At 35.9% G+C, this 23,573-nt stretch overlaps 2 protein-coding genes across 5 annotated transcripts in view; both read right to left on the reverse strand.

Annotated features, from left to right (window-relative positions):
* Positions 1-10,246, reverse strand: part of PIG-L (phosphatidylinositol glycan anchor biosynthesis class L) — a 46,187-nt gene extending 35,941 nt beyond the window's left edge. Inside the window, exon 1 of the mRNA XM_090403892.1 lies at positions 10,198-10,246. The gene's annotated coding sequence lies outside the window, so the exon portion shown is untranslated. The remainder of the gene's footprint in view (positions 1-10,197) is intronic.
* MICU1 (Mitochondrial calcium uptake 1) overlaps positions 1-10,646 on the reverse strand; it is a 308,863-nt gene extending 298,217 nt beyond the window's left edge. The window contains exon 1 of one of the 4 annotated variants that reach the window (XM_090403891.1): positions 10,476-10,646. The gene's annotated coding sequence lies outside the window, so the exon portion shown is untranslated. Of the gene's footprint in view, positions 1-10,197; positions 10,255-10,475 lie in introns of those variants that run through there. The other 3 variants (XM_090403889.1, XM_090403890.1, XM_090403888.1) reach the window with 3 other exon arrangements.
* Between the last annotated feature and the right edge of the window lie 12,927 nt (positions 10,647-23,573).

Raw genomic sequence — 23,573 nt, forward strand, 5'->3', positions numbered from 1 at the left:
GCTTGCCTGAAGGAACAATAAACAGTATGACTATGGCCAAGAAATGAGGTGAGAATGTAGATGAAATTATAGTGATGTTTGGTATTTCTTGAAGAATTTCTCAAAGTCTTGAAGGACAAATATCTTAGGCAACATGTAGTAGAAGGAATACAAGGATTAAAAGTTCTGGAATTTATCTGATTGTAACTCAGAGGTCACCCTCGCCCTCAGCTGGTGAGAGTGATAACCTAGTCTTGACTTAGAGGATGAACAGACATACAGAAGTATCAAGAAGAATTTATGCAAAATTATAAGGGAGGTAACAGTAATAATCTTAGAAAGTAGCTTGGGACAGTTATATAGGTGGAAGAATTTAACGGAAAATAAAAGTTTGGAATATATCCTATGGTGAGTGTCCAAAGTACTGTTAGCAAGTCTCGATTGGCTGTACAAATGGAACCGAAGTTGATTAACCAACATTGTTATTTCTTTCCTGAAAAATTAAAAGCTATGTTTAACCAATATGGATAACGTATAAGCTTATCTACAAGGATTATGGTAATAAATCTTGAGTAATCTCTGCTCTGAAAGGGGGGGGGGGATTTCTACTGTTAGAGAGTTTTAATATTTTTTGAGGGATTGTAGCCATTGGCTAAAAAAGTGTTAAGAATATGGTCAAGTTCAGTAGTTAAGCACTTTTATCAGAACTTATTAAATGTGCCTTATTATGATGCCATCTTAGGTTTAGACCAAAACAACCCAATTTAGCCCACTAAGGGGGCACCATTTAGGATTCTAGGCCCCAACTTTTGTTGCCTTTATTCAGCCTAATTATCTCAGTGTTAGTGCCTGCATGGATATATCATTGTTTTTGTGATCCCTGATAATGGCAATGCAACATTTCCAAAATATAGGAAGGTATTAATTAAAGGTTTTTATAATTAATATTCTAGTATATGTTGTCATTTCCTGGAAAATTAAAGGCCAAGATCTGTAGTCATTCCATATATCCAGGGCACATCCAAAAAAATTCACAAAAATCCTAAACTTTACAACCACTTACAGACTAGATCAAAAATTATCATCCCTTGTCTGCTCCAGGAAAGACCAGCCACATTCCCTAGATCTATCAGTTCCCTTGCAGTTTCAAACTGTAACCTGTTTGTCCTATTATGGCCAAACAGGCAGGACAGCCAATATCAGAATTTTTTAACACAAGGACTACATCTATTTCCATCAGTACAGCCACTGAGGACTTGCTGACCACACTTTGGACACTCACCACAGGATACACTGGAAGAAGGCCACTATTATACCACAGCAAATACAAATAATATAAGAGGTTATTTCTTGAATCTGCCTTGGCCCTGAAAAACTTTCCAAACCATAGTCAATTTAGATGCATGAGACTGCTCCAAATATATATATATATAAATTTGGATGCATGAGACTGCTCCAAATATATATATATATGTAAATAAGTTTTTTTTTTACCTTGGGTAATGTATATTAGGTAATGTTCAGGCGCAAACTTAACTGTTTGCTTACTTGGGACTAGGAGTAAAATAACCAAGTTTATAAAATTACTTGGTAACCCTAATATATATATATGTATATACATATATATATAATAGTTAATGCAATACGCAGTTTTGCAATGTGCCCTCTAAATTTCAAACCTTTTTTTTTTTTTTTGGCATCCAGTAAAAAAAAAAAAAAAAAAAAAAAAGAGAGAGAGAGAGAGAAAGAACAAACCACCAATTTTTTTTATCTCATCTTATACAGGAAGCACAAAATGAAAAAAAGGCACATTTAATAACCAAGTTTATAAAATTACTTGGTAACCCTAATATATATATATGTATATGCATATATATATAATAGTTAATGCAATACGCAGTTTTGCAATGTGCCCTCTAAATTTCAAACCTTTTTTTTTTTTTTGCCATCCAGTAAAAAAAAAAAAAAAGAGAGAGAGAGAGAGAAAGAACAAACCACCAATTTTTTTTATCTCATCTTATACAGGAAGCACAAAATGAAAAAGAGGCACAAGAAAACATTCTACAGTCAAATCCAGATATTTACAAAAGTTGGAAAAGGTGGAAATAGATATGAGGCAGGGGGAAATGGATGGGGAGGGGCAGAGAGACAGATATCAGAGGGTAATATAGTGGAGTAGAATCTAGGAGAATAAGGGTGGCTAGTGGAGTGCCTCAGGGTTCTGTACTTGGGCTACTACTTCTTAATTTGTATATTATGTTGGAAGTTTATTTTCCACTGGTTAGACTATAATAAATTTAGTTTAATCCTTTATCCAAGTGTAAGCAAACAAAGTTTGCGCCTGAAGTATCTTCAGGACTAAGGCAACTCGTAGCAAAGGTGGACCAAGCTCTCATCACTCCTTGTCTCAGTATCTCCCATAATGCAAAACACATCTCCTTGCAGACATGCATAATGTAGGCATTAAAGGAAGGACCACTACCCAGACTGGTTTCGACCCTTATTCAGGTCTCATGAGTGGGGCCAGACCCAGAAGTGGTGATACTAAGCAGAAACAATGGAGAAGTCATATTTACCTATACGAGTTGCCAAAAGGTGTACCACCTTATTATTAAATTACTCTGGATTTAGAGAAAGATGTTGGAAGTTTATTTACTATTGCTTCTACCTTAGTATAACCACTTCTGGGTCTGGCTCTGGCTCCAACTGACGAGATCTCAATATAGGTCAAAACCAGTCTGGATAGTGGCCCTTCCCTTAATGCATAGCATTATACATGTCTGCAAGGAGATGTGTTTTTGCATTATGGGAGATACTGGGATAGGAGTGTTGTTAGCTTGGTCCACCTTTGCTACGAGTTTCCCAGTGTTGTACTACCTAACCCCAGTAAGATAGTACAATACCATATTTAGTCCTGAAGATATTTTCAGGCGCAAACTTTGTTTGCTCACACTTGGATAAAGGATTAAACTAAATTTATTATAGTCTAACCAAGTGAAAAATAAACTTTCAACTCTTAAACTGTCTACCCATTCCTGAATGCTGCTTTTGACCAACTTCTCCAATAATTTAAGAATCACTTCTGAGATAATGATCAGTCTATAATTTGCTACTTAACCTGGAACTTTGGATTTTTTTTTTTTTTTTTTTAATGCAACAGAACTATTTTTTTCCTCTTTCCACTAATAAATTTAGTTTAATCCTTTATCCAAGTGTGAGCAAACAAAGTTTGCGCCTGAAAGTATCTTCAGGACTGGGTTAGGTTGGTACACACCAGGGCAACTCGTTGCAAAGGTGGAGCAAGCTACCAACACTCCTATCTCAGTATCTCCTATAATGCAAAACACATCTCCTTGCGGATATGTCTAATGTTATGCATTAAGGGAAGGGCCACTACCCAGACTAGTTTCGACCTTTATTGAGGTCTCTTCAGTGGGAGCCAGGCCCAAGTGGAGATATCAGGCAGAAGCATTAGCAGGTCATCTCTACCTATAGGAATTGCCAATTGGTGTGCCACCCTTTTTTAATAATTTACTCTGGATTTAGAGAAAGATGTTGAAAGTTTATTTTTCACTTGGTTAGAGTATAATAAATTTAGTTTAATCCTTTATCCAAGTGTGAGCAAACAAAGTTTGCGCCTGAAAGTATCTTCAGGACTGGGTTAGGTTGGTACACACCAGGGCAACTCGTTGCAAAGGTGGAGCAAGCTACCAACACTCCTATCTCAGTATCTCCTATAATGCAAAACACATCTCCTTGCGGATATGTCTAATGTTATGCATTAAGGGAAGGGCCACTACCCAGACTAGTTTCGACCTTTATTGAGGTCTCTTCAGTGGGAGCCAGGCCCAAGTGGAGATATCAGGCAGAAGCATTAGCAGGTCATCTCTACCTATAGGAATTGCCAATTGGTGTGCCACCCTTTTTTAATAATTTACTCTGGATTTAGAGAAAGATGTTGAAAGTTTATTTTTCACTTGGTTAGAGTATAATAAATTTAGTTTAATCCTTTATCCAAGTGTGAGCAAACAAAGTTTGCGCCTGAAAGTATCTTCAGGACTGGGTTAGGTTGGTACACACCAGGGCAACTCGTTGCAAAGGTGGAGCAAGCTACCAACACTCCTATCTCAGTATCTCCTATAATGCAAAACACATCTCCTTGCGGATATGTCTAATGTTATGCATTAAGGGAAGGGCCACAACCCAGACTAGTTTCGACCTTTATTGAGGTCTCTTCAGTGGGAGCCAGGCCCAAGTTGAGATACCAGGCAGAAGCATTAGCAGGTCATCTCTATCTATAGGAGTTGCCAAATGGTGTGCCACCCTTTTTTATTGAATTACTCTGGATTTAGAGAAAGATGTTGAAAGTTTATTTTTCACTTGGTTAGAGTATAATAAATTTAGTTTAATCCTTTATCCAAGTGTGAGCAAACAAAGGCTCCCACTGAAGAGACCTCAATAAAGGTCGAAACTAGTCTGGGTAGTGGCCCTTCCCTTAATGCATAACATTAGACATATCCGCAAGGAGATGTGTTTTGCATTATAGGAGATACTGAGATAGGAGTGTTGGTAGCTTGCTCCACCTTTGCAACGAGTTGCCCTGGTGTGTACCAACCTAACCCAGTCCTGAAGATACTTTCAGGCGCAAACTTTGTTTGCTCACACTTGGATAAAGGATTAAACTAAATTTATTATACTCTAACCAAGTGAAAAATAAACTTTCAACATCTTTCTCTAAATCCAGAGTAAATTATTAAAAAAGGGTGGCACACCAATTGGCAATTCCTATAGGTAGAGATGACCTGCTAATGCTTCTGCCTGATATCTCCACTTGGGCCTGGCTCCCACTGAAGAGACCTCAATAAAGGTCGAAACTAGTCTGGGTAGTGGCCCTTCCCTTAATGCATAACATTAGACATATCCGCAAGGAGATGTGTTTTGCATTATAGGAGATACTGAGATAGGAGTGTTGGTATCTTGCTCCACCTTTGCAACGAGTTGCCCTGGTGTGTACCAACCTAACCCAGTCCTGAAGATACTTTCAGGCGCAAACTTTGTTTGCTCACACTTGGATAAAGGATTAAACTAAATTTATTATACTCTAACCAAGTGAAAAATAAACTTTCATCATCCTCTTTCCACTATCTTAGGATTACCAGAACTGAAATTTCAGTTCAGAGGCACAGCTAATTTCCTGGCACATTCTCTTAATACCCAAGATGATATCCCATCTAGTATCAAATCAGTATTCATTCACATCAAAGTTCTGTAATATTCTAAGCAGTTCTGGTTCATCTATCACTATTTATGCATTATTCTCTGTCACAACTGTTATTGCAATATCCTCCCACTCATCTAGACGGTACACACAAAATAATTACTCCACAATTCAACTACTTCATCTGCATCAGCATTCATGAAAATTATTCTATAACATTTATTACTATTTTAATGGTTACATAGTGAAAGAACTTTTTTAGAATTTTCTTTGGCTCACTCTGCTAATTTCCTCTCATTGTCTGATTTTGGGGTGCTTAAAGGTCAAAAGCTATACAACTGAGAGGAGACCTCCACATAGCCTTTAAAGGAATGCAGAGAAATGATCAGGGCTTCTGACCTAATGTCCAATACTCACCTTCTCATGGTGCACCCTGTTAGGTATCTACCTGAATACTGTACAAATGAGGATGGGCTGGCAATTCGGGATTTAGCTGACCAAATTGTATTTTTATTGGCTTAAACCAAAATATCAAATGATGGTACAACATGACAGAATTTCATGCTAGCTGGAGCGTTGCCCGGTTAAACAAGTCCCCCACACCCCAAAGGTTGTTGAAGAAGCTCAGAAATGAAGGAAAAAGTGCCATGATAAAAGTGACATGAAAACAGGAGAAAAAAAAATTTCTTTAAGTATGGAGTAATTACTTTGAAAAATTGCTAAATGAAACAAGCAGTGATGACAACACAGTGGTAAAATACACTGACTAGGCATGCAGTCAGGAATACATATCCATACTTGAAGCAGAAAAAGCCATCAAAAGCCTGAAATGTGGAAAGGCAGGAGTAGATGATATTCGACCAGAAATGTTCAAGTATGGAGGTATAAAAGAGAGATAGTTACAGTGGCTGCACTGCATAGTTCAGAAGGCCTGGAGAGAGAGGGATGAATTCCCGATGATTGGAGTAGAGCTCTAATAGTAACCATATATAAAAAGGGAAATAAAACTGAATGTGAGAATTACAGATGTATTTCTCTACTGAGTCCTGGTAAGATATATGCAGGTATACTTGAGAAACAGTTGAGAAGGATTGTGGAAAAGAAGCTTGGTGAAGAACAAGCTGGATTCAGGCCAAATAGAGGTTGTCAGGATTAGATTATCACTTTATGACAGATAGTTGAGAAATCATGGGAATATAACAAAGATCTAATTAGAAGAAACACACGTATAAACCACAGTGAAAATTATTTAATTGTAAATATTTCATCCTAAGTATCTTAGGACATCATCAGTACAGTATTTAAACTATCAAAAACTGACTTGTTAATCAGCTTCGACATTGTCGCCCTCTTCACTAACATTCCCCATAAAGAAACAATAGAATTACTAACTCAAAAATTTCCGTCTGATATAGTTGAATTGTTCAAGTTTGTTATTGCATCAGGTTACTTCACCAGGAAAGGTCAAATTTACAAGCAAGAGGAAGGAACAGCAATGGGATCTCCTTTATCACCAAACCTAGCAAATTTGTTTCTAGAACACCTTAAGGAAAAAATATTCACTTTTGAACCCAAACCAAAAATTTGGCTAAGATATGTCGATGACGTATTTGCAGTATGGAATCATCCCGAACCTGAATTACAACTGTTTCTAGATAAAATTAACCTTCTTCATCATCGCATCAACTTTACGTTAGAAAAAGAATCTCCACAGGGTATCTCTTTTTTGGATTTACACATCAAAAGAAAAGAAGACGGTTCCATCGCCACTTCCGTCTTTCGCAAGCCTACGTTCTCAGGTCGCTACATTCACAATTCTTCTGCTCATCATCCATCTCAGAAATCTGGCATTATTAAATCACTAGTTTCCAGAGCACACAAATTCTGCTCTTCTGAAGAATCTTTAAACCAGGAATTAGAAGTTATCAAAAATACAGCCATCCTAAATGGATATAATTCCAAAACAACTCAAAAAATCATCAGTCACTTCTGCATACATCAAACCAGACAGGAAGTGCATAGGATTCCCATACCTTACGTTAAAGGCATCTCAGAACGTCTTTCTAAAATTATGAAGAAATACAATTTTGCCACTACTTACAAACCTATCAACCAAATTTACAACTTATTACCTTCTCCTAAGGACAAATTCTCACCCTTGATATTACCTGGTGTTTATGAGATTCCATGCTCATGCAAATTATCTTACTTTGGACAGACAGGTAGGTCTGTTCAGAAACACATCTCGGAACATCAAGACCACATTCGTCTTCTTAAACCGCAGAAATCTGGCCTCTCTCAACACGGAATTGAAAATCCAAACCATAGGATCCATTGGAAAAAGGCTAAACTTTTACATAGATCTTTATTTAAACATGAACGTTTATACAAAGAAAGTTCTGAAGCCCTACTACACAGACCAAACCTAAACGCAACGACGTTCTTACTATTCCTAAAGTATGGGAAATTATCATACAAAACTGTGTTAAATAATTAACGTGTTTTTTTTTTTTTGTTTTTTTTGTACTACTTTAGCACGTTATGCACGTTTTCATGAGATTCTATTGTAATCATGCGCCCTAACTGTATGTTATTCCTAATTTTTGTTTAAATACTGTACTGATGATGTCCTAAGATACTTAGGATGAAATATTTACAATTAAATAATTTTCATTGTGGTTTATACGTGTTTCTTCTAATTATGAACGCACCACAGGTTTCGTTATTTAAAAAAAAATAATAACAAAGATCTGTATTTAAGTTTTGTAGATCTGGAAAAGGCATATGACAAGGTGCCAAGAGAGAAGCTATTCAAAATGCTAAAGTTATATGGTGTCAATGGGGCATTGTATCAAGCAATACTCAGTCTTTGAGTTGAAAGTCAGCAGTTAGAATTGAAGGAAGTACAGGAAGGTAGTTTAATGTTAAATCTGGTGTCAGACAAGGATGTACATTATCCTCTCTGTTATTCATTATCTATATGGATCACATTATGAAGGAAAGTGGTATTAAACCTGATATCAAAATTGGAGATGTTAAAGGCAGCTCTTTGCTTTATGCGGGCGATGTTATACTTTTAAATAAATCCAGTACAAGTCTGCAAGATTCCCTGACTAAACTGAGTAACTGTTGTAGTAGATGTGGTATGAAGGTCAGCATTAAAAAGATAATTACAATGAAAATAGGCAGAAACATTGAAAATATCAACTGCACTGTGGACAGAGAACCTATAGAAAAGGTAAAACATTTCAGCTACTTAGGAATGATTTTTAGTGAAGATGGTAAATTAAATATGGAAATAGACAACGGAATCGACAAAGCTGGTATGATAGGCAGTCAACTAAATAAATTTATATGGAATAAGAGAGAAATTAGCCAAAACACCAAGCCAATTTTAACTTATGGATCTGAGAGGTGGGTGAGAAGTAAAACACTTGACCAAAGACTAGAGACCACAGTTATGAGTCCTGAAAAAGATTAGGGACATGAACAGTTTTTAATATCATATTAAGAACGAGGATATTATGAAAGAACTTGCCACTGTCAGCATCCAGGAATGTGTTAGCAAAGCTAATCTCAGGTGGTATGATCACTTATACAGAATGGGAGAGGAAAGATTAGCGAAACAAGTGTCCTCTGCCATGTTTTCAGGAAAAAGACCCAGAAGACCAAGATATAGATGGATTGATACAGTAAAAAAAGTGCCTTAGAAGATAGAAATATAAGATCTGATAATGTTGGAGTCTTGACAGCTAACAGACTGATTTGGAGGAAAGTTGTAGAGAGGAAGTTAGTAATGATGTAAATTTTTCATGTAGTACTACCATATCCTGTACACCCTGTTGAGGGTATATATCAGGAAGTTGATGATGAGTCTGATTTTGTCTTCCCTATTATGCCAGTCACCTTCTTGACTTTGCTATTTTTCTGTTTTTTTCTGACACTGCTCTTGAGTTTGTTATTTTTCTCTTTTAGAGTTCTTCCACATTTTTTTTTTATATATAAGCTCTTGCTTAATTATCATACTCATCCATTTAATTCTCACCCAATTTATTTTTCTGGCTGTAGGTCTAAGCAGTCTGATACTTTTCCTTCAAATAACAGACCAAATTTAAAAAAGGCTGATAGAAAGTCGGTCATGAAATATTGTATTAGACTATTTTCGCATTATTTTTCTGGAACATCTATGGGGGGGGGGGGGCTGAAAAGTTTAGATAAACATCAAAAACTAAAATGAAATTAAAGCAACTGATATAACCACAAGAAAGAATATATCTCAAAACCCTCTAACCACTGTGTTTCGTCAAATTGTAATAATTTGTTCATTTTCTTTTAGGATATATAAGAAGACATGTCAATACTTTCATGGTGATTATCACAACTTTTCAGAACACTCTCATACATCGCAGTTGAAGAATGATGGAACAATGTGTTCTTTGAATGGAAAAGACAAGATTTCAATTCTTGTCATGATGACATGAATATTTATATGAAATCTTCAAATGAAGGCTAGTTAGCCAATTTCATATGAAAGTAACAGTTTTTCTCCTGGAACAGGTTTTTCATCTTGCATAACAGGCGAATTGGGCAGAGAACACATGCAATTAAAAGAAAAAATAACTAGTAGGCAACAGATGGCATGGCAAACTTGTGTTCTAGAGTGCCCTCCTGCAGCAAGTATTTGTGACAAATAATACTTGCTGCAGAAAGACACAAATATAATATCCCCACCTCTAAAAAAAAAAAAAAAACTGGTAAGTTATAGGATCGTTATTTTTTGACAAAATGTGTTTCACTGAGTTGATCTGACAATTTTTGAGTGGGATGTATAACTTTAAAAAAAAAAAAAAAGTGAACATCTAAGTTTGTTTGTTTTGAATTACAACCGAAAGTTTGGTAATGATTTCTGTGTATTACATCTGTTGACTGTATTGTTCTGACAGGTATACCCGTTCTGTGGGACGAAAAACCTTTTACCCATGTGACACTAGCTAACTCACCTGTTTTGAGTGCGTTACTTTTCGCTCTAATATTAAAAACTGATCGTTAGCATAGAACACGGGAAGGGATAGTATGGATTGCGTTGAGTCCAATACTTTTATCACTACTTTTAATATTCACAGGAAACTTCGGTACTAACAATTCTTCAACTAACCACACAACCAACATGCACAAGAAAAAAGAATTCAGTAAATACTAACACTGAGCTTGACTTAAACGTATTCAGATTTATTTTTGTGTTTGCAAAATAGAAATACATAAGAACGCACGCACATACCTTCTATTTACATTTTGAGCATTCTGATAAACAGTGTAACCCTTTTAAATACACTGCATAACAGTTCATCCACAGAAAATACATACAACATAATAATATTGAAAAACTCGTGCTGTCCTCATGCGGTTTGGAAACAACGACTGTTATTTAATAAAAAATTATTAAGCTGTTTCTTCGTAATCGTCGGAGCGAAATACAACTAAAACAATACGGTATAATCGAATAAAACAGGACAAGAAGTACGATTTCAGTCTCTATTCCAAACGGGATTGACTTCTTTATAAACTTTTTTTTTCATATCAACAGAGGGGGAAAAAAGGCTACATAAAGAGCTGAAAAAAAAAAAAAAAACTGACGTACAAAGATTATTTAATAGCATAATTTTCGTCTGTGTGTCACAGGCATCTTCATAGGCGAAAATTTATACTATTAAATAATCTTTGTACGTGAGTTTTTTTTTTCGTTATTAATTTTGTATCGATATGTCTACTAATGGTATACCTCTTTTAAAACATAAAGTGCTTTATAAACAGATAGAAGGGCCCAACAATATGGGGTATGAGAACTCATGCTGAACACCTTTACTCCCATAATTCTATATAGTTTCATTGGAATATATATATATATATATATATACACACACACACACACACACACACACACACACACACACACACACACACACACACACACACACACACACACACACACACACACACACACACACACACACACTAACGCTTTGTATTACCAGCGGGAGCGGTAGAGCTCCATTAGTTCTAACACACTTTTGAAGATTAGCGGGCAGACAGTCTCCATTCTTCAGCCTACACATAACGAACTAGCTATCAATGAACTAAGGCTTTTAGGAGACAGAGAGTGCGAGTAAGCACAACAGACAACTATTATACTCTCTCTCTCTCTCTCCTCAGATTTTTGAATGGGCGAGTTGAGATGACTTCAGATGAGAGGGTTAAAAACTCGAGTTTCCGGGAGAGAAAAAAACATCTTGGCTTTTCCAAAGATCGAGTAACTCGTAAACCACCAGACTAAAGGCAAAGAAAACGCTCCTCAAGTCACGACTATAATTAAACAAAAAAACGCCGTCTTTTTTAGCAAGCCTAATGCAAGAGAAGCAAACTCCATTTCAATATGATTACAAGGAAACGGATTATTATTATTAATAATAATAATAATCCGTTTCCTTATTAATAATAATATTAATAATAATAATATCTTCTAAAATAAATTTTTATTTCTCTGATCCATTATATCTTTGGGTGAGAGAGAGATCGAAGCACAGGCGAAAAGAAGATAACTCCGATGGTCAAGGTAGCGGATTAAAATAATTTTTAGTCCCTTTTATTCCTTAAAGAAAGGAAATGATGCTCCATAGCTCTAAACCAATGGTTCTCAACCTTTGTGAGACTGTGGCCTAGTAAATTCTTTTTTTAAAAGACGAGGACCCGGTCTCAACAAATTTACTCGGCGTTCGAATCTAGTCGCCGACTAGAAAAACTTTTTCTAAGCCTTTTCTCGACCGGTTCCCGAGTTAGTCGATCTCTGGCACGGGCTAGCGGGTTTTTTCTCCCGGAAACTCGGGTTTTTCGTCCCGTAAACTGAAGAAAATCGGCCGTCGAACCCAGACTATTTTCAGACATTAAAATATTGTGTTAGGGTTAGGTACTACGAGATGGCAACACTTGCTATCCACCTTCTTTACTGCGTTCAAATTAATTAGTGATAGCCTTGGGCCAGCTATCTCTGATTGGCTACCAGTGGAGATTGAACTGCCCACTCAGTCTCCAAAAGTTAGATAGGGCTAAACGGCCTCACCTACTCCCTGTAAATCGGGAACAAAAAGGTGTTAGCTGATTTTTACATTAAAAGAACATAAGTATTAATAATCATAAAGAGTATTAATACGCTTATGTATACGGTGTGGCATGTTGACAAATTAAAATTACATTTACTCGTAAATTAGTTATCGATCACTGGATTAATGAAATCTAGCATATTGTAGTTTCCTCAGGCCGACATCATTAAATTAATCTGTGCTGATTTTCATTGACATATCCCATTCTGATCGCCAAAAAATTATAATATTATTCAGTGTAAAATTGATTATTGTATCATTAAATTGATTTTAATGATATTGGTTTGGAAAAAAAAAAAAAAAAAGTAATGAGAAAAATATTTATAAATTGTAACCCACCGTGGAAGTCAGCTGATTTCCTTATTATCACACAAAATCTTATTATCACACATACACGCCAAATATTTATATATGCAAAGTATGTGATTTAATAAATAAAAGTGTATAAATCTCTCAATTCTAAAAACTATTTCCAACAAAAATGAATATTTTGAATTTAAAAATGCAGTACTTTAACACAGCAATTATAAGTTATTGAAAAAGTTAAGCTTACTTTCTTTTATTACAACTGAATTTTTGAAAGTTTTAGTTAGGCTGGTGAGACTTTTGTTGCTGTGTTCTGTCCATTGGCGTATTAATTCTGGGATGAATTGAAGTGATAGCCAATTGAAGTTGCACGCGGTTTCACTGTTTCGTTTTAAGCAAAGTCGTAGCAAATAAATGCAGTTTCACAAAGATATGCGGTGGAAAAACAAAGAAGAAATCTCACTGCTATTTCATGTAAATTTGGATATTAATTTTTCTTTCTTATATACAGAATTTCGAACTAATCATTGAATTAAAAGTACTTTCCAGTTCTTTGTCCGATGCTAATTCAATAAGTTGAGGGGGTTTTTCATGAGAAAGGGCTTTAAGTTGTTCAACAAAGGGGTTCACAATCCACATATTTTGCCTCTGGAGATCCTCATATTCGGGATAATACTTTTTAAACGACAACAACAACAACAACATCTTCAAGTGGGTTGCAATAATATCTGAAACTGAATTCTGTGAATAGAAGTCATTTGCTTCTATAATATAATCTTGAGTATGACTGAAACATTTCATTATTTCTTTTTGCAGTCATATTAAGCCAGAGTTTGACTTTCTTTTTCAATGATTCGATTTTGTTCCAAGAATTAAATATTGTTGTATCTGGAGATTGAAATTTTAAATTCAACTCGTTTATGTAAAAAATATGTGGATGAGATATGCTAGCCATTCCTTATTCTGGAAATAATGGTACAGATAACTTTTCTTATCACTTAGAAAGAGCTCAACTTTCTTTAAGAGTTCATATAACCTCTTCAGAACTTTACCGCGGGACAGTCAACGAAATTTTGAATGGAAAAGAAGATTTTGATGATCAGAACCATTTCATAGCACAGTGCTTTTAACGGTTTTGTATTTAAAGCACTGTTTATACAATTAATAATTTTAACACATTGAGACAGGACTTCATTAATCTCAGGTGCCATTTTTTGTAAGACAGGTTTTGCCTATGAATGTAGCAATGCATTGACAAAAAGTCATTGAACACTATATCCTTAATTTTAGTGACTAAACCTGAATTTCTACCTGTAAGACAGGCAATGCCGTCAATAAACACCAAAGCAATCTTACCATTCGAGACCATTCTCTTCAATGAAACCATTTAAAAAGTTTAAAACTTCACTGCTGGTAGTGTGACTAGGTAATTCAGAAACACTTAAAATGTCTTCCTTCAGGTCACTTTCATCATTGTCAATATATAGTACATACGTAAACAAAATGCTGTTGTTCTGAATATCTGTAGATTCGTCCAGTTGTAATACAAACAATTTCGATTTTTTAATTTTTTCAACGAGTTGCGTTTCTGTCTCTTCTGCCATATCAAATATCCGCCTTTCAACTGAAAGGCGGATATCTGATATGGCGGATATCTATCTAACTTGCCGCAGACTGGCCTAATACTTCATTGCAAGCAGCAATCAAAGAAGGCTTATGATTTCTTCGCCAAAGCAATACAGTTATTGACATTTAACTATCTGTAATGATATTAAATAGGATGCCATCAAAAGTGAAGTGTCAGTGGTTGAAGCTTGGGAAATAATTTCCTTTTCTATTTTAAGTGCATCTCTTTTACCCATAAAGAATTCAATGGGTTTGTTTGACTAGATCAGAATGTTTTGAGTTGAGATATAAGGTAAGGCCCGATGACTTCATAGCTCCATTTCCCAGAACAGTAGCACAAATGACACATTGAGGTCGTGGTTACTCGTCAGTGTGAAGGCATTTTATGAAACCAAAATTTAAATAGCTCTCCATGTACTTATGAGTTAATACAGACTTTTTCTTCTGTGTGCTGGTAGTTTTTTCTTCCTTATGTACATCCTGGAAATCGCTCTGTAGGCTTGAGGTGGATGAATCGCTATTTGTTGCATCACAAACACCTTCAATACGAGATATTTTAACACCAAAATTAAAGAAACTCCCTTGTCTCTTATTCATATTAAAATTTAAACTCTATAAGCCTATTACTTTTTAACAATCGCGGCACTCGGGATTCAAAACAAGCACTTACACTCTGTAATGCGAACTTGCGAAGAAACAGCATTCGGTATTACTAGATTTGAGAACCTGATACAGACTGCACTGATTTTCAATTTCAGTGAAAAAAGTTTCTTTATACTTCCTTGCTGATTGGTCACTGATATTTGCAACACAGATGTTATTTTGTTCAGTTTAGAGAACAGAGGATACGTCTCCCGTTTCTGTAATCGGTTTGTAGGCAATTTTTATTACCGGTCATGAACAGCGGTATTCTCTTTCCCGAATGTTGAAAGATTTCGATGTCTGAAAATTCCTGATCATTCATGAATAGTTCCATGTTTAAAAATACGCGGCTTCATGACTGACATTTGCTACACAGATGTTGGGGTCTGAGATTTTCGAAACATTCAAGAATATTATTCTCCTCAGAATATTTCTATTGCAAAATATTTATTCATGAAAAATGCTTAGAAAACTAAAATGACAAAATCCAGGAGAACCTCTCGCAGCCCGATATAATTAATGCCCAGCCTGGTACCGAGTCATCACCCGGCGGTTGAGAAACACTACTGTAAACTAATTTTTGAATATTAATGAGCAGCCTTTTTTCATTCCTTCAGGAGCTGATTGAAAGTGAGCCAAAACTAACAAAAAAATGAAAATTGTTCAGAAGAGATTGAGAATATGCCAGACAAATGTTTTTATCTCCTTATCCTAAATGAAGTGTCATTTTTCAAAAATTCCAAAATTATATTTTTTTACAAATACGTAAATATGCTAATTACAGCACAGTCGATTACGATCGAAGAAAAATTCTTACTTTTCCATGAGAATATTCATGGACGCTAAAACTAGCGAAAATAAGCCTAGTAAAATATCCCGTAGTTGGCTACTACCTGGAATATATAATAGTATCTCACCAAGCAGTACAGTACTACATATTATATTCATATAATGCTTTGTACTGATATATTATATGGATCAATCAACAGATCGAAAATTTTAGAGCCTTCATAGTTCATTGGGTTTGGACGAAGCCCTTTGGTAGAAAAAACCTGGGTTCGATTCCCGTCCATGATGTGAGAAACCTTTATATGGTCTCTTTCGACTAAAGCTGAGTTAGCCAGTCTCATGTGGTGGTAGGAGTTTTTCCACCTAGAAACTCGGTATTTTCGTCCCTCAGAATTATATTATCGATAATACCTATTAAGAGGGATTATACTAATCCCTATTATAAGATTATATCTAATCCCTCATTAGGTGGGCTCAACCAGCCTCCTGCCAAAAAAGGATTAGAAAACTCCATACGAATAAATAAATAAATAAATTGAAAAACTTAAAATATTCTGCTAACGCATTTAATTTACTCTAGGGAGTAGGAAATTCATATTCTAATCAATAGTGTTAATCTCTATAAATAAACCAATAAATCAATCAATAAATTAAGGGCGTTTATTCCTCATAGGAATTGGCGAGTCCATTTTATCAATCTAAATTTTGGAAACTGAGGGTATTGATATCTGGGATTTACAAATTTGCTGCTGAAATCAAAACTTTCACCTACAAACATCTATAGTTGAAATAAAAGGCTTTACAATACTTAAGACGCGACACTAATCTTACTATTATAAAGCTGACAAAGGGGAAATGACAGTAGTTATGAACAGTGAAAATTATAAAAGAAAATATCTCTTTTATTACAGCATCGATCGACTTACCAGGAATTGGATCAAAACCAGAGGAATATATAACTTATAAAACTAAACTAAGCCCAACCAATGAAGAGTCCGGCAAACAAGTGCTTCCATCTCTTAGTACGTAATCCAAACAGGATGTGTTACTAACTAAAATAATGTGGGTCCTACGTTCCATTATTTTTTTGAGCTTACGAGACGAAAACCGAGGTTTTGCTTTGATTCTGTCCCTCCATATATTACTATTTGATATCTGTCCAGCAGCTACCCTCTTATCCTTATAATAGGTGTCATATTATTATTATCATTATTATTACGGGAAACTCAAAGGAGTCCTTAGACTCATCGAGGGAGGCCCTAAACATCATATCAAGAACAAAACTATTCGGCATTCGCACAGTATCTATCATACTTTGTTTTGAACTCATTCATAGTCATGGCACCCATAACAAACTCTGGCAGCTTATAACACTCATCCACCACTCTCCAATTAAAAAAACTAGTTCTAACACCCTTGATAACTAAACTCTTGCTCAGTTTCCATGGATGGCTCATCGATCTCCCATCACCAGAGCTGTTCTAAAAATTTTCTCTGAATTAATCTTGCAAAAACCCTTCAGTATTTTGAATGTCTCAATCATATTACCCCTTTTCCACCTATCAACCAATTTCTGTAACCCAGAGATCTACAACCTGTTCTCATAAGGTTCATTCCACGGACCTGCTATCATCTTAGTGATTTGACTTTGGATCCACTACACCTCCTCCCCATCAAGAAAAAACTCTGCCGCCCAAATCTGAGCATAGTGGTCAAGATGGGGTCTTATCAAGGCTTGATACAGAGGAACAATAACTTGCTTGTCTCTGCTCATCAAAGTATTCTTCAGTAACCAAGTGATTTGATGAGCTGATTTATCCACTTTTGCTATGTGCCCCCGTAAACTTCAACTCCCTATTCACCAACACACCCAAATCTCTGACTTCTTCAACCTCCTGGAGTACAGTTCCATCACCCACTGCGATATACTGCTGCTAATGTTTTCACCCCAAAATGCATAATCTTAAGCTTGGCTACATTAAACTGACATCCATCCCCATTTGTTCTAATTTGCGTAACAGAGTTCGATGTGGTATTCTGCCATTTCGTATTCTCACATTTAAATTGATGCCCATAAGAGGAATATAGAAATATTACTCAATATAAAGGATAGTAATTTTCTTGATTAAAGACCCATTTCTCACCAATTTACTTCATACACATTCATTCAGATTTTCAGTTATATCTGAATTCCTCTTCTGCAAATATTTCCACAATCATTATTTTTCTGAACTGACATGAATAATCCTCTACACACTTATAAATCCATTGGAAACGTGTGCAGCACTGTAGTACTAGCAGAATCAAACTTAATGATTTGTATCGAGTGTAAAGAATACAGTAATTTCTAATATAAAGAGCCAAAAGGCTTCAGTGCGGTGATGCAACATTATGCAATCAAAGTGGATATTAGATCCAATATTATTACAAAGCCGAATGTGGAAACTATAAAACTTTCGTTGGGTAAGTTAACCAGACAGCTTACGGGAATACACTCCCCAGAATTGACGAATTGCCTTAGTGCAAACTACTTAAAGACTTAGGCCCGCCCTAGCATCCATAATTTCGCCTTTTATTAGTCCTTTTTCATAAGGTTTCATTGGCCTGACAGCTATTTCTTTTACGTAGTCCACATTAAGGCAAATCGTGAATGGCGGGAAATGTAAGCTCTCTGGTCAACGTACCATCAGATACTTGCATAGTTTCACATTTGGCTTTGAAATAATCCTGGATTTGATATCCATTTTTTTATAAAGTAAAGAGTACAGTATTTTTATGAGAGATTGCCAGGATAGGAAATGATGGGGCATGCTGCTAATGATATCGGATTACACGAATCCTATCAGTGTTCAGACTTCTGATGTAATACTACTAACAGTCTTTCTTCTGCCAGTGAGTTTGGAGCCATTCGATCTTGTGTGAGGTGAAATCTAACAAGATCAAATAACACTTGTGAGTTGTTACACATGTATGATCGGTTGCTAGTGATATGGAAATGCATCAGTAAACAAGGGCGATGAACCTGAAAAGAGTAACCATAATGATGACTATAATTATCCAAACATTGATTGAGTAGTAGTAAAATCTCATCAGAAGAATTAAACTGAATTTATTGAGTTATTGCGAGACAACTTCCTGAAACAGTATTTGACAAAAGGAACTCGAGGTCAAAGAGTGTCGGAATTGATTATAACTTCAGAGGGTTTATCAGTTTAAGATGTAACTATTCTGCCTTCCTTTGGTGACAGTGATAATGCAGTACTTACTTGGGAAGTGGCTAAGTTCATTCCATTATACATAACCCTAAGTTGGTGACCCTACAATCAGGTTTTTTAATTACTAAGCTAATTTTATAAATATTTCATATACGTTTCCTTCTTACTGCCCTACCGGGTCCATAACAACATCCAACTAAATATTTCAATCTGTGCACAACATGCTGAAATAGTTATTGTACATTGTGCGGTGCCTATTATTCCCCCCCCCTTACATGTGCCATGGGGAACTAATAGATGCCATAAGAGATAATAGACACCATACACTACAATAGAAGAGTTATGCTGACACTATTGTATCAGCATAACTGTTCTGCAGTCAAAAGCAACAACCCCCTCCCTTGTTGTACTGTTCATTTTTCAAAAAAAAAAAAAAATGACTCCCTTAGATTACTATAGAGCCTCCGTAGTGCAGTCGGAATAGACGAAGCTCTTGATCGGAAAGATCTAGGCTCGATTCCTCTCCATGACGTGAGGAACTGATCTCTTTCAACTAAAGGTGTTAGGTGGTCTCATTCAGGGTGGAGGGTTTTCCGTACCTCAAAACAGGCAAACCAGTCGGGAGAACACAACCAACTGACAGACAAAAAAAATACATTAAATCCAGTAGCTACATGTTTGTTTCAGAAGTTGGTGCAATACTATCCATATGGGACTCATGGCAAATGTATCACCATATATATACAGTAAAACCCCTTTTTTACACTTTTCAGGGGACTGATGGAAAAAAAAGTGCAAATAGCAGGAAATGTAAAAAAACATTTAAAAAAGGATAAAAGATGACTTACTGCTAGTATGAGTCTACATACTAGATTACAAAATTTAATAACTGAAAATAAATGAATTTACAATGTACTTACATTTATCTATTTAAAAAATCTTTAATTGTTGATTGCTTTTCGTTTTTTTTTTTTTTTTGACTTTGCGCCACATTGCTTTGCATTGAGTTCAATGCTTGACCTGTCTTTTTACTATCGTATTCAAAGTGGACACGGAGAGTTCAAGATCTTATGCTAAATGCACAAGTGTTCCGGCATGCCAATTTACACGTCGCAGAATTGCCATCTTTTCTTCTAGCGAAATACATTTTCTGTCTTTTTTCTCCATGTTACTAACATGGATAATCCACCACCGCAACTTGAAAGCAACTTTCGCACGCTAAATTACGTTGCAGAATTTGTCACCGTGATGGCAGAAACGAAACTACAACCGAATGCAACGCCACCTGAGAACAGAAATGCGCAGATTTCCGCTGAAATCGATTTGAAAATCGGTATTGACACCGAGAAAAAAAAACGCAAATCACGAGAAATAACGTCCACATCAAGTTGCTAATGGCGGGAAAACAATACATCGTGAGAATAGGCCTTAAGCCGGGACCAACAGAAAATGACGTAAATGGCAGGAAAACGTTAATAACGGGAACGTAAATACGGGCTTTTACTGTATATATATATACAGGGTGTTCGGGATAAATTTGACATATTTATAATTAATTATATTTTTCCGTAAGTTACATGTATTAACACACACTTCTCTTCATTTAAAAGTTTGGACCCTTCTTCATTCATATACAAGATGTCAGAAAGGATGGATAGCTGGAACCCACCTGAATCATGGAAGAGAATAACTTGTATCATAATGATTCGTGCCCGCCATCAAAATAAGGATATTACGACTGCTGCCCAATGCTCCCTGAATACAGTAAAAACAATCAGGCATGAACTAGAGACTTGCAATGGTGACTACGAGGATGTAGCAAGAAGAAAGATCCCTAGCAGACGATCTGATTGCGTTCGTACAGCAGAATTCCTCGCAAATCTGCAGGAACAGGTGTTGAAGAACCCTGGCATTGGAATTCGGGCTTTGTTCGTGGAGTTGCTAACTGCAGTCAAGCCCTGGATAACAAGGGTAGCCAATGGTAGGCCGTATGTATGGCAGCAGGATTCGGCCCCTTGCCACACCTCTGGGAAAAGTCAAAAATGGTTGTCTGAAAATTTCTACGACTTCACCAGTCCAAATGTTTGGCTTCCAAACTCCCCAGACCTTAACCCCATGGATTATTTTGTATGGGGCGCAGTTGAAAAAGACACCAATCGCACTTCCAGTAATACAAAAGCCCAGTTAATGGATAAAATTAAAACAGTTTTTGCGGCCCTTCCCAGGGAGACCGTAGCATCAGCTTGTTCGAGGTTCCGAAGCAGAATTGAAGCTGTGATCGATGCTAATGGTGGTTATTTTGAGTAAATCTTGTTGATAGTATTGTAATTAACTCTGCCTGTAATGTTTTTTTGTCAATTCATTAAATTTAATAGATACAAAGAAGATTTTCTTTTTCCTTACGAAACTGTCAAATTTATCCCGAACACCCTGTATATGTAATTATATGCTTCAACTCGGTTGTTATGATACATTTTTAAAAATAGATTTAATGACTTAAAAACAGAGATTACTTATAAAGATTTAATAAGATTAATACAACTAGTTTCGGCTTATAATAGCCATCAGGTATTCTTAAAGGAAGAGAATAGTAATAAACACTGAAGTATCTAAAAACTTGAAAATACAGGTAAAATATCGCCACACATAATTGATACATAAAAAACGTTGTATTTTTTCAAGTTGTTCTAACAGACGTGCCATTGTTCATTTCAAGTATGCGTGCAGACTCACGTGAACGCCAATATTGAATAACTGCTGCATGGCTATCTGGGATGTTATAACTCAAATTGTTGTTTAAGTGGACAGGATTCAGAAGGATTTCCCTTGATTCTATAATTTTTCTCTCAAACTCATCATCAGAGCGAAAAATATTTTCTGATCTATCCCAGCAAACGGAGTGGCTTTGTTGATCATCATTAGGATTATTTGAAAAAAGAACATGACTGGATAACGCAGTTGCATGTGATCTTTCGTAAGAGATGTCTCTTTCATGCTCTTCTAAACGTTGCTCAACAGATTTGTCAGTTTGTCCGAAATAAGGGATATTGCAATCGCACCATAATTTATGTACACCTGGATATTTGAGGTTGTGATGAGGAGGCTTTGGATGACTGATTAGAGAACGGATTTTTGGAAGGGTAGTGAAGAACGTCTTGATGTTACATTTTTTAAGGACTTTTGCTAATTTGTTAGAGACTGTGCTAATATATGGGATGGAGATGCTCCCTTTAAAATTACTAGTTCCTGTGGTACACTGTCTAGGAGGATCCAGAAGAAATTTCTGAATCGTTTTTTCAGAGTAACCATTCTGTTTAAAGATAAGCGAGAGTTGATTTATTTCTTTTTGTAGTTCATCTTGTTCATTCAAGAGAGAGCGTGCTCTGTGTCCTAAGGTAGATATAGTTCCTAGTTTTTGTGGTGGAAAATGATGAGAAAGATTATGCAGATATCTATTGGTATGAGTAGGTTTTCTGTATATAGAGATTTTTAATCTTTCAGAGCAACGTGTAAGCATGACATCCAGGAAAGGCAAGGAGTTATTATTTTCTAGATCAGCAGTAAATTTCATATTATGATGTTGGATGTTAAGATGATTAAGAAAAGCTATGAGAGATGTGTGCCCGTGATTCCAAACAATGAGAATATCATCAACATATCGTTTCCAAACTTTCGGTTTAAATGAGAAGGAAGATATGGCTTTCGTTTCAAAATATTAGGAAGATGTTAGCTAGAACTGGGGACAAAGGATTGCCCATTGCCAGGCCTTGTTTTTGTTGGTAAACGGGGTCCTGATATTTGAAGTAACCAGAATGAATGCAATGTTTTAATAAAGCAAACATTTTTTTGGATAATTTGTCCTTTAGTAATGTAAGTACGTCATCTATAGGAACGTTAATAAACAAAGATATAATGTCAAAACTTGCTAGAATGTCATTTTCATTGATGGAAATATCTTTTATATGTGAAACGAAATCTGCGGTGTTTTTGATGAAAGATGAAGATTTATTGGAGAAACACTTGATGTACTTTGCTTGATATTTTGAAAGTTTATATGTAGGTGAATCAATTCCTTCCACAATTGGGCAAAGAGGGATGTTTTCTTTATGAATTTTGGGAACTCCATAGATGCGTGGGATGAGAGGATGTAGAGAGCGTAACGAGAGGCGAACATTATGAGGAAGGTCACTCGCAATCTTTAACAAGTTGTTTGTACGATTTTGTAATTCTCTTGTAGGATCTTCCTGAAGAATTGAATATGTCGAACTATCTCCAAATAATTGAAGCATTTTGTTGTGGTAATCTTCGGAGTTGAGGATGACCGTGGAATTGCCTTTATCAGCAGGTAAAATAATAATGTCACTGTTCTGTTTTAGATTTTTTAGGGCCTGTCTTTCAGCCAGAGAAATATTACCTGTTGGAGGTTTAGCATTATTTATAATGAAAATCGATTCAATACGAAGACGTTTTTTCGCCAAATGATCCCACGCATCTATGGAGTTCCCAAAATTCATAAAGAAAACATCCCTCTTGGCCCAATTGTGGAAGGAATTGATTCACCTACATATAAACTTTCAAAATATCTAGCAAAATACCTCAAGTGTTTCTCCAATAAATCTTCATCTTTCATCAAATACACCGCAG

This window comes from Typopeltis vanoorti, chromosome 14, assembly GCF_054136105.1.
Source record: "Typopeltis vanoorti isolate ZY-2024b chromosome 14, IOZ_Tvanoo_1.0, whole genome shotgun sequence".
Lineage (NCBI taxonomy): Eukaryota > Metazoa > Arthropoda > Arachnida > Uropygi > Thelyphonidae > Typopeltis > Typopeltis vanoorti.